The 18,489-nt window shown below is 41.9% G+C and overlaps 1 protein-coding gene across 3 annotated transcripts in view; it reads left to right on the top strand.

Annotated features, from left to right (window-relative positions):
* The window catches only part of LOC118105430 (metabotropic glutamate receptor 7), a 103,353-nt gene that overhangs the window by 15,317 nt on the left and 69,547 nt on the right, over nucleotides 1–18,489 (top strand). Inside the window, exon 1 of one of the 3 annotated variants that reach the window (XM_047339221.1) lies at nucleotides 17,227–17,389. The exons of the other annotated variants lie outside the window; for them this stretch is intronic. The gene's annotated coding sequence lies outside the window, so the exon portion shown is untranslated. Of the gene's footprint in view, nucleotides 1–17,226; nucleotides 17,390–18,489 lie in introns of those variants that run through there. 3 annotated transcript variants of the gene reach the window in all.

Raw genomic sequence — 18,489 nt, forward strand, 5'->3', positions numbered from 1 at the left:
TTCTGATAGTGATCGCACAACGTCACACAGATACTGACCCACAACAATTTCTGTTTTCATCCGTCACATTTACTCAAACTTTACTGTATGTGTAAAATCAACGTGACTGGAGACACCTTCAAACTTCTATTTCCACATAATGTCCCAGAGTGGAGGTTAGGATCCAGTGATGTGTGAAGTAATCTGATTACTGTAAATATATAAGTACTGTGTGATGGAAGCACTGACACTGATGGAGGAGAACGTGATAGAAGGATGAGGAGGAAACGAGTGTTTAGTGACTGTGATGGTTTCCTGTCCCATGAAGATGACTCATCATATAGATTCTATAGATCTGTGATCTTTGTGTTGAACTGAGTCCAGTAGCACATTATCACATTATTACAGTATGACAGTATCACAGTATCACATTATTACAGTATCACAGTATCACAGTATGACAGTATGACAGTATCACAGTATGACAGTATGACAGTATCACAGTATTACCAGTATGACAGTATCACAGTATGACAGTATGACAGTATGACGATCACGTATGACAGTATGACAGTATCACAGTATGACAGTATGACAGTATCACAGTATGACAGTATGACAGTATCACAGTATGACAGTATATTACAGTATGACAGTATCACAGTATGACAGTATCACAGTATCACAGTATGACAGTATCACAGTATGACAGTATCACAGTATCACAGTATGACAGTATGACAGTATCACAGTATGACAGTATGACAGTATCACAGTATGACAGTATGACAGTATCACAGTATGACAGTATATTACAGTATGACAGTATCACAGTATGACAGTATCACAGTATCACAGTATGACAGTATCACAGTATCACAGTATCACAGTATCACAGTATGACAGTATGACAGTATCACAGTATGACAGTATCACAGTATGACAGTATCACAGTATGACAGTATGACAGTATCACAGTATCACAGTATGACAGTATCACAGTATGACAGTATCACAGTATGACAGTATGACAGTATGACAGTATGACAGTATCACAGTATGACAGTATCACAGTATGACAGTATGACAGTATGACAGTATTACAGTATCACAGTATCACAGTATCACAGTATGACAGTATGACAGTATGACAGTATCACAGTATGACAGTATGACAGTATCACAGTATGACAGTATCACAGTATGACAGTATATTACAGTATCACAGTATGACAGTATCACAGTATGACAGTATGACAGAATCACAGTATGACAGTATCACAGTATCACAGTATGACAGTATGACAGTATCACAGTATGACAGTATCACAGTATGACAGTATCACAGTATGACAGTATGACAGTATCACAGTATGACAGTATCACAGTATCACAGTATGACAGTATCACAGTATGACAGTATATTACAGTATCACAGTATGACAGTATCACAGTATGACAGTATATGACAGTATCACAGTATCACAGTATCACAGTATGACAGTATGACAGTATCACAGTATCACAGTATGACAGTATGACAGTATCACAGTATGACAGTATCACAGTATGACAGTATCACAGTATGACAGTATGACAGTATGACAGTATCACAGTATCTTCACAGTATGACAGTATCACAGTATGACAGTAATGACAGTATCACAGTATGACAGTATGACAGTATCACAGTATGAAGTATAGTTAAGTATGTGACAGTATTACAGTATCACAGTATGACAACACAGTATCACAGTATGACAGTATCACAGTATCACAGTATGACAGTATTACAGTATCACAGTATGACAGTATCACAGTATCACAGTATCACAATGACAGTATCACAGTATCACAGTATCACAGTATGACAGTATACACAGTATCACAGTATGACAGTATCACAGTATGACAGTATCACAGTATCACAGTATGACAGTATCACAGTATCACAGTATGACAGTATATTACAGTATCACAGTATCACAGTATAGTATCACATCACAGTATGACAGTATGACAGTATCACAGTATGACAGTATGACAGTATCACAGTATGACAGTATCACAGTATGACAGTATGACACTATGACAGTATGACAGTATCACAGTATGACAGTATCACAGTATGACAGTATCACAGTATGACAGTATCACGTATGACAGTATGACAGTATCACAGTATGACAGTATCACAGTATCACAGTATGACAGAATATTACAGTATCACAGTATGACAGTATCACAGTATGACAGTATCACAGTATCACAGTATCACAGTATGACAGTATCACAGTATCACAGTATGACAGTATATTACAGTATCACAGTATGACAGTATCACAGTATCACAGTATCACAGTATTACAGTATCACAGTATGACAGTCCAGTTGACAGTATGACAGTATCACAGTATGACAGTATGACAGTATCACAGTATGACAGTATCACAGTATGACAGTATCACAGTATGACAGTATCACAGTATGACAGTATGACAGTATCACAGTATCACAGTATGACAGTATCACAGTATGACAGTATGACAGTATCACAGTATGACAGTATCACAGTATGACAGTATCACAGTATCACAGTATCACAGTATGACAGTATCACAGTATGACAGTATCACAGTATCACAGTATGACAGTATCACAGTATGACAGTATCACAGTATGACAGTATCACAGTATGACAGTATCACAGTATCACAGTATGACAGTATAACAGTATCCGTGACAGTATCACAGTATGACAGTATCACAGTATCAGTATACAGTATCACAGTATGACAGTATCACAGTATCACAGTATGACAGTATATCACAGTATGACAGTATCACAGTATGACAGTATATTACAGTATCACAGTATCACAGTATCACAGTATGACAGTATCACAGTATCACAGTATGACAGTATCACAGTATCACAGTATGACAGTATCACAGTATGACAGTATAACAGTATCACAGTATCACAGTATCACAGTATGACAGTATCACAGTATCACAGTATGACAGTATATTACAGTATCACAGTATCACAGTATACAGTATCACAGTATGACAGTATCACAGTATCACAGTATCACAGTATGACAGTATGACAGTATCACAGTATGACAGTATGACAGTATCACAGTATGACAGTATCACAGTATCACAGTATGACAGTATGACAGTATCACAGTATGACAGTATCACAGTATGACAGTATCACAGTATGACAGTATGACAGTATCACAGTATGACAGTATCACAGTATCACAGTATGACAGTATATTACAGTATCACAGTATGACAGTATCACAGTATGACAGTATCACAGTATCACAGTATGACAGTATCACAGTATCACAGTATGACAGTATATTACAGTATCACAGTATGACAGTATCACAGTATCACAGTATCACAGTATTACAGTATCACAGTATGACAGTATCACAGTATGACAGTATGACAGTATCACAGTATGACAGTATGACAGTATCACAGTATGACAGTATCACAGTATGACAGTATGACAGTATCACAGTATCACAGTATCACAGTATGACAGTATCACAGTATCACAGTATGACAGTATATTACAGTATCACAGTATGACAGTATCACAGTATGACAGTATCACAGTATCACAGTATGACAGTATCACAGTATCACAGTATGACAGTATATTACAGTATCACAGTATGACAGTATCACAGTATCACAGTATCACAGTATCACAGTATTACAGTATCACAGTATGACAGTATCACAGTATGACAGTATGACAGTATCACAGTATGACAGTATCACAGTATGACAGTATCACAGTATCACAGTATCACAGTATGACAGTATCACAGTATGACAGTATCACAGTATCACAGTATGACAGTATCACAGTATGACAGTATGACAGTATGACAGTATCACAGTATGACAGTATCACAGTATGACAGTATCACAGTATCACAGTATCACAGTATGACAGTATCACAGTATGACAGTATCACAGTATCACAGTATCACAGTATCACAGTATTACAGTATCACAGTATGACAGTATCACAGTATGACAGTATGACAGTATCACAGTATGACAGTATGACAGTATCACAGTATCACAGTATGACAGTATCACAGTATGACAGTATATTACAGTATCACAGTATCACAGTATCACAGTATCACAGTATGACAGTATCACAGTATCACAGTATCACAGTATGACAGTATCACAGTATGACAGTATCACAGTATCACAGTATGACAGTATCACAGTATCACAGTATGACAGTATCACAGTATCACAGTATGACAGTATCACAGTATGACAGTATATTACAGTATCACAGTATCACAGTATCACAGTATGACAGTATCACAGTATCACAGTATGACAGTATCACAGTATCACAGTATGACAGTATATTACAGTATCACAGTATCACAGTATCACAGTATCACAGTATGACAGTATGACAGTATCACAGTATCACAGTATGACAGTATGACAGTATCACAGTATGACAGTATCACAGTATGACAGTATGACAGTATGACAGTATCACAGTATGACAGTATCACAGTATCACAGTATGACAGTATCACAGTATGACAGTATGACAGTATCACAGTATGACAGTATCACAGTATCACAGTATGACAGTATATTACAGTATCACAGTATGACAGTATCACAGTATGACAGTATCACAGTATCACAGTATGACAGTATCACAGTATCACAGTATGACAGTATATTACAGTATCACAGTATGACAGTATCACAGTATCACAGTATCACAGTATTACAGTATCACAGTATGACAGTATCACAGTATGACAGTATGACAGTATCACAGTATGACAGTATGACAGTATCACAGTATGACAGTATCACAGTATGACAGTATGACAGTATCACAGTATCACAGTATCACAGTATGACAGTATCACAGTATCACAGTATGACAGTATATTACAGTATCACAGTATGACAGTATCACAGTATGACAGTATCACAGTATCACAGTATGACAGTATCACAGTATCACAGTATGACAGTATATTACAGTATCACAGTATCACAGTATCACAGTATCACAGTATCACAGTATTACAGTATCACAGTATGACAGTATCACAGTATGACAGTATGACAGTATCACAGTATGACAGTATGACAGTATCACAGTATGACAGTATCACAGTATGACAGTATCACAGTATCACAGTATCACAGTATGACAGTATCACAGTATGACAGTATCACAGTATCACAGTATGACAGTATCACAGTATGACAGTATGACAGTATGACAGTATCACAGTATGACAGTATCACAGTATGACAGTATCACAGTATCACAGTATCACAGTATGACAGTATCACAGTATGACAGTATCACAGTATCACAGTATCACAGTATCACAGTATTACAGTATCACAGTATGACAGTATCACAGTATGACAGTATGACAGTATCACAGTATGACAGTATGAACAGTATCACATGACAGTATCACAGTATGACAGATATTACAGTATCACAGTATCACAGTATGACAGTATCACAGTATGACAGTATCACAGTATCACAGTATCACAGTATGACAGTATCACAGTATGACAGTATCACAGTATCACAGTATGACAGTATCACAGTATCACAGTATGACAGTATCACAGTATCACAGTATGACAGTATCACAGTATGACAGTATCACAGTATCACAGTATCACAGTATGACAGTATCACAGTATCACAGTATGACAGTATCACAGTATCACAGTATGACAGTATCACAGTATGACAGTATATTACAGTATCACAGTATCACAGTATCACAGTATGACAGTATCACAGTATCACAGTATGACAGTATCACAGTATCACAGTATGACAGTATCACAGTATGACAGTATAACAGTATCACAGTATGACAGTATCACAGTATGACAGTATCACAGTATCACAGTATGACAGTATCACACAGACTGACCCGATGTTCGGGCCTTTGTGGTCACGTAGGTTTTGAGTATGAATCCTCGGCTCTGGCCCCTGATCACTTTCACATCCCAACATTTGGCCCCGACTCTCCTGCAGGATGTAGAACATCAGAGCGAAGCAGAGCAGACGTCAGCAGCTTCTGTTTTCACCCACAACTTCCAGATGGTGGAGATTCTGGCAAAGTGCAAAGTGAAAACACAACAAGAGTCGAATTCATAAAAACAAACTGAATGTGCAGCTGTTGACCGAGCAGCTACACTCGGTTTGAATTGAATTAACCTGGAGAAAAATAGTTTGATTATAAACTCATTAAATCAGAATTTAATGAAGTACGTGTAATCAATTTGTTTGACATTGATTTTCTTTCTGTTGGAGCTCAGACTCGGCGGCGCCCACCTGATCAGTGTGATTGACAAACACTCTAATGAACCAGCCGCTGCTTTAATGCTGCTAAATGAGCGGAGGAGAACAACACCGTCCTAATTGGACATCGAACAGTCGGACCATGCACTCAATTTCTCTGGCATGTTAATGCAGTCGGGGTTCATTTGCTGCTGTTTAACACCAGCCTTGTGTGTGTGTGTGTGTGTGTGTGTGTGTGTGTGTGTGTGTGTGTGTGTGTGTGTGTGTGTGTGTGTGTGTGTGTGTGTGTGTGTGTGTGTGAGTGTGGGTGTTGTTCTATATCCCACATGTACACAAACACACACACACACACAGAGGCCAATGAGGAGAGAGAGAGGACGAGCGAGGTCTCCTCTCTCTCTTCACAGTCTTTACTTACGTTATGTAGTTTGTATGGAAATGATCCGAAGCTCTGAGGGAACAGATAAGGAATAAATAAAATAAAAATAAAATATAATAATAATACAAATAGAAATAAATAAAACTGGAACCAGAATCTAGAAGTGAAAAGACGGAAATCTGTTTTTTTTTCTGGACAAAGGAGGTTAACTATAAAATCATTTTCCATTTAGAGTCAAATACCATAAAGCACCATATGTATGGGGGGGGGGGGATTCCTGGACTGTGTCAGGACAGGACTGTTGATGTCAGATGGGGGTCACAGCCATGGTCAGGATGAATTTCATTATTCCGTATTATTTATTTATGGTCACTTTACAATATTTATTTATTTTCAGCTGAAACAAAGTTCTCAATCAACTTCTTCTTTATTTTAAAAACATCTGTTGCATCTTGAATGAAAAATGTCGATGTTCTCGTCTCTGACGCTACAAGAAGGGACTTCATCGTTTTTTTACTCCGCCCCTGCAGCCGCTGACAGATCACGTGAATTCAATTCAATTTATTTGTATTGCACCAAATGATAATATACATTATCTCCAGGGTCTTTACATAGAAGGTCAAGAGCTTAAAGATTATAGAGAAACAACAGTTCCCACAATGCATCTCTGTGAGTCAGAGGATCAGGCTCAGATCTTATTTTTAAAATCCATTCATGTCTGCACTGACACCTGCTGTCCAACTGTCCCATCCATCTCCACCCGTCTGTCCTGTGCAGGCTGGTGTGGGAATTTAACACAACAGCAATAGTTAAACAAAGGAAGACAAACAGTGAAATATTATAGAAATCATATTTTCTCAGATATTTTTATTGACAGGACAGTTTGAAATGAGGAGAAAGGAAGAAGACCCACAGGAACCAGGACTCAAACCTCCACAATCAAAAATCCTCTTTTTAACGATGTCTTCAGAACAAAACACAAAGCTTCTTCATAATAAAGTTTCATGAGATACAAATATTCAGAACTCACCTGCTCGTCCTTCAGTTTCCAACATTTTTACAATTGATTCATTGAAACAAGATTCAGCATATTAATCAATAATGAAAGTTATTGGTTTATTGCAACAGTAGAACATGTTAGTGTTTGGCGTCTAGGCTCCGACTTCATCCCTCCCCCAGATATGATCACATAGATATGATGGGAGTGATGATGATGATGTATGTCACATGATGTATGTCACATGACGTATGTCACATGATGTATGTCATGTATGTCACATGATAGGAGTTCGCTGCCTGAACTAGCTCACCATCATCGCTCCCTGTTTGGTTTACGATTGTTTGTATGAAAACAAACAGGAGTGATTCAATCAGACGTGAGAACAAATCTAAATGTCTGGTTTGATCTTTGGTGTGAAACCAGTTTGATATCTGTCAGGATGGTCGTCCTGGTGCAGCTGTGGTTCTTCACTTTGTTGCTAATGGCTCGTTTCATTTGGACGAGAGAAGACAAGAGATTAACCAACTTTTTCATCCAGCGTTTCTGATAATGAGCAAACACCAGGGACGACGGCTGTTTGAGCTGAGCCACATAATCCAGACCCGCAGGATCTGGAGGATTAGAGGGGAAGCCACTTGAGTAACCGTCCCTCCAATCTGCCGTCACAGCGCCTCTGAGCAAAGCGTTAGAGTGAGGTTCCATCCCGACAAAGTTTTAAAGACTTGATTTGATTTCTCTTGAGTCCTGTCGACTTGTTTTTGTGGATCCAGGATCTGTTAAAAAGCTGATTTGTCCTGAGGTTCGTCCACAGTGATCTGGACCAGTGTCATGGTAACGGCTGGAGACGGATGTTAGTCATTAACGCTGCGTCACTGGACGAATGTGTCATCGATCAAACCTAATGAATGTATCAGTGAGTCTATGTTTACCACCACGTGTTGTTTCTCTCTAATTTCTCTCACAGTTTAGGCTGGTTTGTTCCTACAGAAAACATGTCAATCAACGTTTGTTCCTGAAAGACACGAGCTAGATAGAGACTGTCCCACTCTGCGAAGGATTTCCTGTTTGTGTCAGCAGCTGTTGAATCGTTAGCTACTTTGAGCAGCTGCACTCAGAGAGCTCGTTAGCTTTGTCTCTGGCGTGCAATGAATCGTGGGACAGGTCGGCCCGAGAGGGGTCCTTCGCTGCTCAGGACAGAAAGGACGCAAGTGCTGCAGACAGTCATACGACTTCATGCTAACGACACAAACTTAACACGATTTGGTTCCTCACCCCACTTCTCTCTCTCGCTCTCTCCTATGCAACATTATCTTATTCTCTCTCTTCTTTTATTTATATATTTTCCCTCGATATTAAAGTGATTTATCTTCAGTGTTACATCTCGACAGTTGCTTATTAATTATATATCACAGCTGTCATCACGTCTCCATGGAGACGGTGAACATGTTCTGTCATTGACAGTGGAATCAACTGGAAAATCAGGTACAATAAGTGTGGCAGTTGACCATGACACTCCCACCACAGCAGCCAGAGACGAACCATTCGGGTTTCAGCTTTTATTGTCTTTTAACACATGTCAGCAAACATAAATTAAACTAAACTTAAAGCGGTCCTTTGCAGCTCAGTGTCTGTCCCACGTGTCTCTGTCCTCTGTGACTCTTCAACCTGAGGATCAACCAGCTACCTGGTGCAGGTGAAGGTGCTCTCCCAGCCCCCTCACCTCCACAATAACTCTCTTATTAAATATGTCCCTCACTGCGAGGGACAGCTGCCACTCAACAAAATCACGACTGTTTGCCGTCCTGGCTCCGAAATGTTGCAACGAGCTCCCCAGTGACATCAGGACAGGAAGTCCACACACCTTCCTCCAGACTGAAGACACATCTCTCCAGACCACACCTCGGTCAAGACGATGATGTTTAATAACCATCGTCAACTCTCTTTGGAAAAGCATCAGCTAAATTATATATATATAAAATATATAGAAGACTATATTTAAGTCCAGGTGGAAACACAACTGAACAAATACACAATAAATGACACAACCTGTTTGTCCAGCTGACTATAAGTTGTTGGATTTATCATCTATCATCTATACATCTGTAGATGTATAGATGATAGATCGATGTTTTTATAAATAGATGTATAGATAGATGTATAGATATATTTATAGATAGATCTGTAGATTTATAGATAGATTTATAGATGTATAGATCGATGTTTTTATAAATAGATGTATAGATGTAGAGATGTAGAGATGTAGAGATGTAGAGATGTAGAGTCTGACAACAAACAGGTCGTGTTAGCGTGTCAGCTCCGTGTGGCTGCACATACAAGTGGTTTTGTTCTTGAATGCGTCAGGAAGCGTTTTTGGTTTGAACTCGAATAAAGAATGAATCATGCTGACGTCTCATTGGCTGTTTGTTTCTCTAATGACTCAGTGAACCGTTGCTATAGAGACGGACTCTTCTCCTAAACAGTTTGAAAATGATACCTTGAACATTGTTGTTGTTTGAGTTTTTGTAGAGAGGATTTAGTGTCTAGTGTGTGTTTGGTTCTTTGTGTGTCTGTGTGTGTGTGTTGGGCTCTTTGTGTGTCTGTGTGTGTGGGTTGGGCTCTTTGTGTGTCTGTGTGTGTGTGTTGGGCTCTTTGTGTGTCTGTGTGTGTGTGTTTGGCTCTTTGTGTGTCTGTGTGTGTGTGTTGGGCTCTTTGTGTGTCTGTGTGTGTGTGTTGGGCTCTTTGTGTGTCTGTGTGTGTGTGTTTGGCTCTTTGTGTGTCTGTGTGTGTGTGTTGGGCTCTTTGTGTGTCTGTGTGTGTGTGTTTGGCTCTTTGTGTGTCTGTGTGTGTGTGTTGGGCCTTTGTGTGTCTGTGTGTGTGTGTTGGGCTCTTTGTGTGTCTGTGTGTGTTGTTTGGCTCTTTGTGTGTCTGTGTGTGTGTGTTGGGCTCTTTGTGTGTGTGTGTGTGTGTTTGGCTCTTTGTGTGTCTGTGTGTGTGTGTTGGCTCTTTTGTGTCTGTGTGTGTGTGTTTGGCTCTTTGTGTGTCTGTGTGTGTGTGTTGGGCTCTTTGTGTGTCTGTGTGTGTGTGTTGGGCTCTTTGTGTGTCTGTGTGTGTGTGTTGGGCTCTTTTTGTGTGTGTGTGTGTGTGTGTTTGGCTCTTTGTGTGTCTGTGTGTGTGTGTTGGGCTCTTTGTGTGTCTGTGTGTGTGGGTTGGGCTCTTTGTGTGTCTGTGTGTGTGGTTGGGCTCTTTGTGTGTCTGTGTGTGTGTGTTGGGCTCTTTGTGTGTTGTGTGTGTGTGTTGGGCTCTTTGTGTGTCTGTGTGTGTGTGTTTGGCTCTTTGTGTGTCTGTGTGTGTGTGTTGGGCTCTTTGTGTGTCTGTGTGTGTGTGTTGGGCTCTTTGTGTGTCTGTGTGTGTGGGTTGGGCTCTTTGTGTGTCTGTGTGTGTGAAATGTAAATGTGATTGCACTCACACATGCAGAGAACAATTGGCCTCATGGTCTGAATGAAACGTCTTCGTCTGTGGAAGCAGCGTTCAGAGTTAATTTCATGTGTCAGTCAGTTACTTTACTGTTTCTCTTCATGTCCACAGCTGGTGTGTGAGAGGAAATGAGATGATGTCACGGGTTCGAGTCCCAAACGAGCTGAGGTGTCTCTGTTGACGTCAAAAACTTGGACGATTCATTTTCATTTACAGTTCAAGGTTTATTCTTGAGATTTTCCTGATGATTCAAACTAAGTGAATGTTGGCAACTCAATTATGCATCAGTGCAACAGAAAGTGAAAGGATTGTCATTCTGTCAGCTCTGAATCTGCCTGGACCTCTTCACAAACACAAACCTGAGGGATCATCTGCAGATTCATCATCAAACTGTCTCAACACAAACAAGTCGGGAACACATTTTCCATTTGAAATCGACTTCATCTCAGACTCTGGGGATTTTACTTCAGTCTCTGACTTTGAGTAGCTCTGCAGCACCTGTTTGATTTCTTTCTAAACCTCGTCCTCTCTTCTTCTTCTTCTTCTTCCTCCTCCTCTTCTTCTTCTTCCTCCTCCTCTTCTTCTCCGTCAGGTCTCTCCCTCTGTCGTTCCTCCTCTGTAACTTCACACACATGTTTGAAAAGATGAGATGAAGTACCCGGCTGTGGACAAACCAACCTGTTGTTAGTGTGGTTGTGTTGTCCTCGTCCAGACGGAGACATGGAGACAGGAGAAGATGAAAGGTTGGACAGGAAGTAGAACTACTTCAGTCGTGTTGGGATTACATTGAAAAATAAAAAGACTGTTTGTCCTAATGAACTGTAAAATTAGTTGAGCTAACTCTGGCTCATTTACAATCATTGTGCTGTTGCCTGTGAAATGAAATCTATTTTAATTTGTTCCTCTGAATTATCTCAGGCGTCATATTCTACTTTGACCTGGTTCAGATTCATAATGAACCTCTTCTGTTATTAACAGCAGAGAAATGAATGTGCTGTGGTTTCTGTCATGTGAGAACTTTCTGTGTCTGACACTGAGTGACCGTCACTGCCATAGTTTGAATAATTTCTGGGGGAAAAGCTGAATTTATGTTCAGTTTGTTTACAATCCAACAGCTGATGAGACAAATGAAGTATCTGTTCCTCCCACATTGATCCAAGATGAAGACGAACACCTCATTGCTTCGCTCGGTTACTTTTTGTTCACGTCTCAGTTCTCCCTCTCTAATCACAAACAGCAGAGATGAACTTCTAAACCTCCGACCAACCACTGGTCCAATTCATCGTATGTGTAAACATACATGGAAAATAAAGCTGATTCTGATTCTCCAGACGACAGGAGACAAAACTCAGCAGCAGCAGGTTGTCGGGTCCGACTCGTTCAAACAGGAACATGTGGGAACATCCAGGCGAGGGGCGGAGCCTGTAGAGCAGCAGGAGGCCGGACATGATGTATAAACTCTGCTGTGGAAAGATCAGTGTTGTTGTTTACAGCTCATCCACACCGGCGTCGGCCCTCATCACCAGAAGATCTGGAACCTCCTCGTGTTTCCAAGTTGACGTCTTCGTCTTCTAGGATCACGTCAGGATCATGTCAGGAACACGTCAGGAACACGTCAGGAACACGTCAGGAACATGTGACAGGGATTCATTGGAACATTGGAACAATCGAACATTGTCGGGATTTCATTGACGCACTATTGGTCTGAATGAATTTTAAATCGGTGTCATGTCTCAGGACGGTTGGGGGGTTAGGAGGCACCAGCCTCCTGCATTCTCGTAGCAAAACAATGTCCCATTGCTGACAGTGAGCGCCCTCTGTTGGTTCACAAGGTGCACTACTTCCTCTTATTACAGTTTAAATATGAACGTTTCCCCTCGTTTGAATGAATGTTTGAATCTAGAATAGTTTGTAAATTAGTTATTGCTGCAGGTGTTTTATATTGTTGATGAAGATGAGACGAGAAGTGAAGAAGCAGAGTAACGAGACATTTTGACGGGTTAATCGAGCCGCGGGTGTTTATGTCCGAGCTGCTCAGGATCAGACATCATCCTCTGACACATCATATTTCGTCACCTTTTAATTGGACTGTCACACCTCGGACCACCCACCCTCAGGCGCCGTGAGCGCCGTCATTTGGCTCGACTGGACCTGGACGTGTCATCTCACACCATTTCACAGTTTGTCTTAGCAGAGGAAGAAAATTATCACAGGGACATATGGAGACAGCCAAGGTGGCTGCTGGGAGTTTGTCCAGTGATGACTCTTCTGACATCGGGTGATCAGGTCCGACAGGTCCGACAGGTCACATGACGTCTAACGAGCAGAAACTCTGCTTTTTGATGTGGTTTTAACGTCACAATCAGTTTGTGCCGGTTTCAAATAAGATGAGATTTAAAAAAGGAGGCCAGAAGTTTTTATTGTGAAAAATAAAAACAGGATTCATCAAAACGCTGAGGTGCCGTCGGGAGATGCTGATCACGCCGACGTGATCAAGTCACATGACTGATTTAGACGTCAGAGTGTAAAAACAAAGTCATGAGTGCCCTGGTTTCTTCTTCAGTCCAATGTGCTGTGTGGCGTAGAAAGGAAAAATCTAAAACATTTCAATTTAAATAATCCAGGACGTCACAAATGTGACGACACGTTTTTATGGATAAAGTGTTTTCATTTATAATAACGAACTGTGACCTTTGAAAGAGAAGTTCTGTCTCTTCACGTTCATGTAGAACCTGAGCAGACTCTAATGCACACAGATCAATCCATAGCCTTCATTTGTTTTCTGCTGCATCTCGTCCCTACAATGAAATTCTCTCTGACAGGCTCATTATTCCGTAAACGTGCAGCGAGCTCCAGTCGACGCCGTTAAAGACGAGCAGTGAAGCTGCTCGGTGAGAAGCCAGCGCCGGGCTCATTCACCTGCTAAATTACCCACATACCCCTGCACTGAGCGAGATATCATTACCTCCTCCAGGATAAATTCTGCTGCCGTGCATTTCCCTCATTATCAAATCAAGAAGCTCTTCACTGCCAGTTGCTGCTAAACAGAGACACAGAGGACGGATGAGCAGAAACACAAACATTATGTTCTCGTTTCACAAAAGAAGCAGAATCTGCTGCAAGAGAGTGTGTGTGTGTGTGTGTGTGTGTGTGTGTGTGTGTGTGTGTGTGTGTGTGTGTGTGTGTGTGTGTGTGTGTGTGTGCCATTGTGTGTGTTCTGATGTGAATCATGTCAGTGGCGGCTGGTTAATACGGCGACGCCCCCTCCAACATCCTGAGAACAAAAAACCTTTATAAAAATAATCAAGATAATTTAATTAATTCTTCTGAAGAATCCTCCGAGCCCGAAACAAAAACGTAAAAAGCAATGTTAAAGAAAGTGAAAGAGTTTCAGGGCTTGACACACACACACAGACACACAAAGGTCCCTACACAAAATGTCATGAAAATCTGCAAACCAACAAACAGATGAAAACACGAGAGACAAACTAACGCATTCAGAACCATTCCACCTTTAATCAAACTGTTAACATCCTGAGAGAAAATCTGTGAGAGAGACAAACAGAGAGATAAGGTGAGACTGAGTCCACACTCCAGGTCAGCAGGTGGCAGTAACGCACCCAAAAGCTGAAGAAGAGGATGCTGTCATGACGACAGTGAGACGGGGCGATGACAAGCTGAAAGAGGTCGTACGTTTTTTACATATGTCAAAAGTTGACTTTTGCTGGAACATTTGAAGGGTAACGTCAAGACAACACGTGTGACCGGAACCACAGGCTTCGTTAGCATGTTAGCATGTTAGCATAAACTCTCGATGGACGATGAACCTGAGGTGAGACGCAAACGACTTCATAATCTTCCGATGAGTCATTTACACGTTGGATTCAGTTGTTGTTGGCGATAACTGGATTTTTTTTCACAGCTGTGGTTGACTTTAGCTTAGCTGTGCTTCTACCAGCACAGTGGCTCCACCTGGTGGACACTAGTGGTGTACGTTAATGCTAACATGAGAGAAAACAGTGGAGAGATGGATGATAGATAAAATCCCTGCCTTGTCCATCACTGGGGATAGAAACAGAGAAAACACAATTCTCTTCCATGTTTTGGTGACGTGATGAGTGACTCGTTCGTTTGAGTCGTAAGTGACTTCAGTAACGTGATGAAAAACCTTCAGGTCGCGTCTCTATGCAGATGTTTGATGTTTGTTAAAAACATTGGCGCCGCTCTGACCTCATGTTCTACAACCTCTCGTCAAACCAAACACACAAATGACCCAATTCCATTAAAAAGCTTCATTCAGCCTCGTTGCTCTGCGGCTGCAGACGTGATGTGTCGCTGTCGACATTAATGAGTCGCAGCTGAAATTACAGGTGATGAAATATTCTACACGTCCATGTGTCAGGTTGATAAGTTCTGCATCAGAAGCAGCAGGAAGCGAAACTGATTAAAAACGCTGCTGTGAGGAAACGACTGTGTAAATTCTTCTGACAGTGACATTTATGTTCGTGAACATCATCTGAGTTTCCCACGGTGACGTCTGGACAGATTCGTCCTCCGCAGCCAATCAGACATCTGTTATTTGAAAGGCTGAAGATTCCGATACGTCTTTTTTTCATGGAAAAAACATGAATTTAAAGCGACAGGTCACTTGAGTTTGTTCTTTCCTCCTCGCTCTGACGGAGTCAGGGTTGTCTCCTCCTCGTCTCCTCGCTCCGTTCTCTCCCACCTCGTCTCCTTTGGCTCATGGCGATCAAACCTTTCACCACCAATAATCTGACTGCAGCACTGGATGAATAATTTAGCTGTGGTGTTGCTGTGAGGCCACAACTGACGCTGCTAACCCAGATAGAGAAGCCCAGGTGGGTGGAGGTCGATGATGTCCAACCAGATCAGCTCCAGTATCCAGGAACCAATCAGAGCTGCTGCCTCTGACACGTTCAGCAGAGTTACATGGTGCAGTTCCAGGCCTCCAGGGGGCGCTATGGCTAAGAAAGACATAACATTAACCCCAGTTAAAAGTTTGGAAGGATCTAAATTGTGAAATTGTTCAAGGTTTTTTACTGATGTAACTCAACGAATGTTTCATGATGATGTTTAAAACAGAAACAAACATCTGGTTCCTGCATCAGTTTACAGACGGAGCTGTGGACGAGTTGAGAAACACATGATAAGAATCATACGTGTTTCAGGTGGTGGAAACATGAAGCGTCACTCGGGCTTCACACGCAGCCGTGTGCTGATTGACAGTTAAGGTCCAGTTAAAGCTGTGACAGCTGAGCGTCAGTGATGCCCTCGTGAGCTGTGGCATTAAACGTGTGTGTGTGTGTGTGTGTGTGTGTGTGTGTGTGTGTGTGTGTGTGTGTGTGTGTGTGTGTGTGTGTGTGTGTGTGTGTGTGTGAGAGAGTGATAGTGTGTGAGTGAGAGAGAGAGTGAGTATACTGGTCTGTGTGAGAGAGTATACTGGTCTGTGTGAGACCAGTATACTGGTCTGTGTGAGACCAGTATACTGGTCTGTGTGAGACCAGTATACTGGTCACAGACCTGTATACTGGTCTGTGTGAGAGAGTATACTGGTCTGTGTGAGACCAGTATACTGGTCTGTGTGAGAGAGTATACTGGTCTGTGTGAGACCAGTATGTCTCTCTCTCATCGTTCTGCAGCAGCTCTCATTACTCTCTACCTGTGAGCCGTCGCCGGCGGTGACGTCCCGTTACTGTCGAGAGGTAACGGCTGATTTATGTTGCTGCTGTGAAAACTTTGTTTAGTGAAGATTTGCAGCTTCAACTTTCAAACAGTCTTTGTCTTGATTTAATAGAGGAAAATATACAAATAGATCATTTATTATTAATATTTATGACAAAGTCAGAGAAAAGAATCAACTTCATCAAATCAACTGAGGAATGATCAGAGAGAGAAAAGGTGCGAGTCACAAACAAGAAGTTACGAAGTTAGCAGAAGTAAAAGATCGACGTCTTTGTGTTTCCTCTTCAACCTCCAGCTCTGTGTCTAACTAACGGAGCCTGAGCTGTCAGAGCCAGAGGAAGAGGATGGAGCAGTAGCTGGGTTTGGATTCAGGGGCCACATCGATCCAGTCGACTTTATTCTGCAGCTTTCTGTCCTGATGTCAAAGGGGAGCTCGTTCCACCAATTAGGAGCCAGGACAGCAAACAGTCGTGAACTCAGGTAAAGACCAGTGGAGCTGCTGCTTTCTGGATGAGCTGCAGAGGTCGGATGGCAGCAGCAGGTAGACCTGCCCATTTTCTCTTGATGCTTTCAAACACAAACGTTACACTTGCTTGTACAGACGTTTCACCTCAAATACTCATGAGGTCTGAAACCTCACTGCCGTCCGTCACAGCTGTCCTCCATGTTTGTTTCCACCAGGCGAAACCTATTCTGCCTCCTGCCTCTGTTAGCATCTGTTTTATTCATATTTACAATAAGTCTGTGTTGAACCTGTCAGAGGAACCGTTTCAGAGACCGTCACGTCCTCACACGTCTTCACGTGGAGACAGATGAGGCCTTGAGCAGCTCCTCCACTGCACACACTCATCTGAGACCCTCCACCATAATTGATGCTAACCACACATCTCCTCCACTCCCTGATTGATGCCTCCACCTTCTCCGCTGTGCTTTTATAAATAGATCACTTGGAGCCGAGTCGTCCTCTCGCCGCCTGACGTCCCACCAGGGACGCTCCTCATTTAACCGAGAGGAATTAGCATATTACTGCAACTTCAGAGCCAAGCCCAAAGATCTGGTGCTGCCAAGCTTCTGTTTTCAGGAGGAGCGGAGCCAGAGCAGGCGGCCAAGGATGAGAGAGAGAGGGATCAAAGTCACACCTCTTTACATCCTCCCCTCTTCCCACAATGCTCCTCTGTCAGCGAGCTGTGTTACACTAACGAGCTTAGCAGGGAAATGCCTGGAATTCCCTCAGTCAGTGAGAAAGCAGAGTGACAGGAAGTGGCAGCGACAGCGTTGGTTTAACTCCAGGCTCGTCCTCGCCTGATGACCTCACACGACCGACACAAGTCATTAGTCTCAGTTGTCGACTTGTTGACTCAGCGGCAGTTTGAATGTGTCGTCATTCCGTCACTTGTCGTTACATTTTCTCGTCTATGGCAGAAGTTTCAGTTCACAGCAAACAGGAGGCGCGTGTTTTCACCAGCTTCCTGTCGAGGCTCATCACTCTGCAAACAACTGTTACTGTCACTGTGTGTTACTGATAGATGGCTTAGGAGGTAAAGTGGGTCGTCCAATATCCAGGCAGTCAGTGGTTTGAT

This window comes from Hippoglossus stenolepis, chromosome 3, assembly GCF_022539355.2.
Source record: "Hippoglossus stenolepis isolate QCI-W04-F060 chromosome 3, HSTE1.2, whole genome shotgun sequence".
In the NCBI taxonomy this organism is placed as follows: domain Eukaryota; kingdom Metazoa; phylum Chordata; class Actinopteri; order Pleuronectiformes; family Pleuronectidae; genus Hippoglossus; species Hippoglossus stenolepis.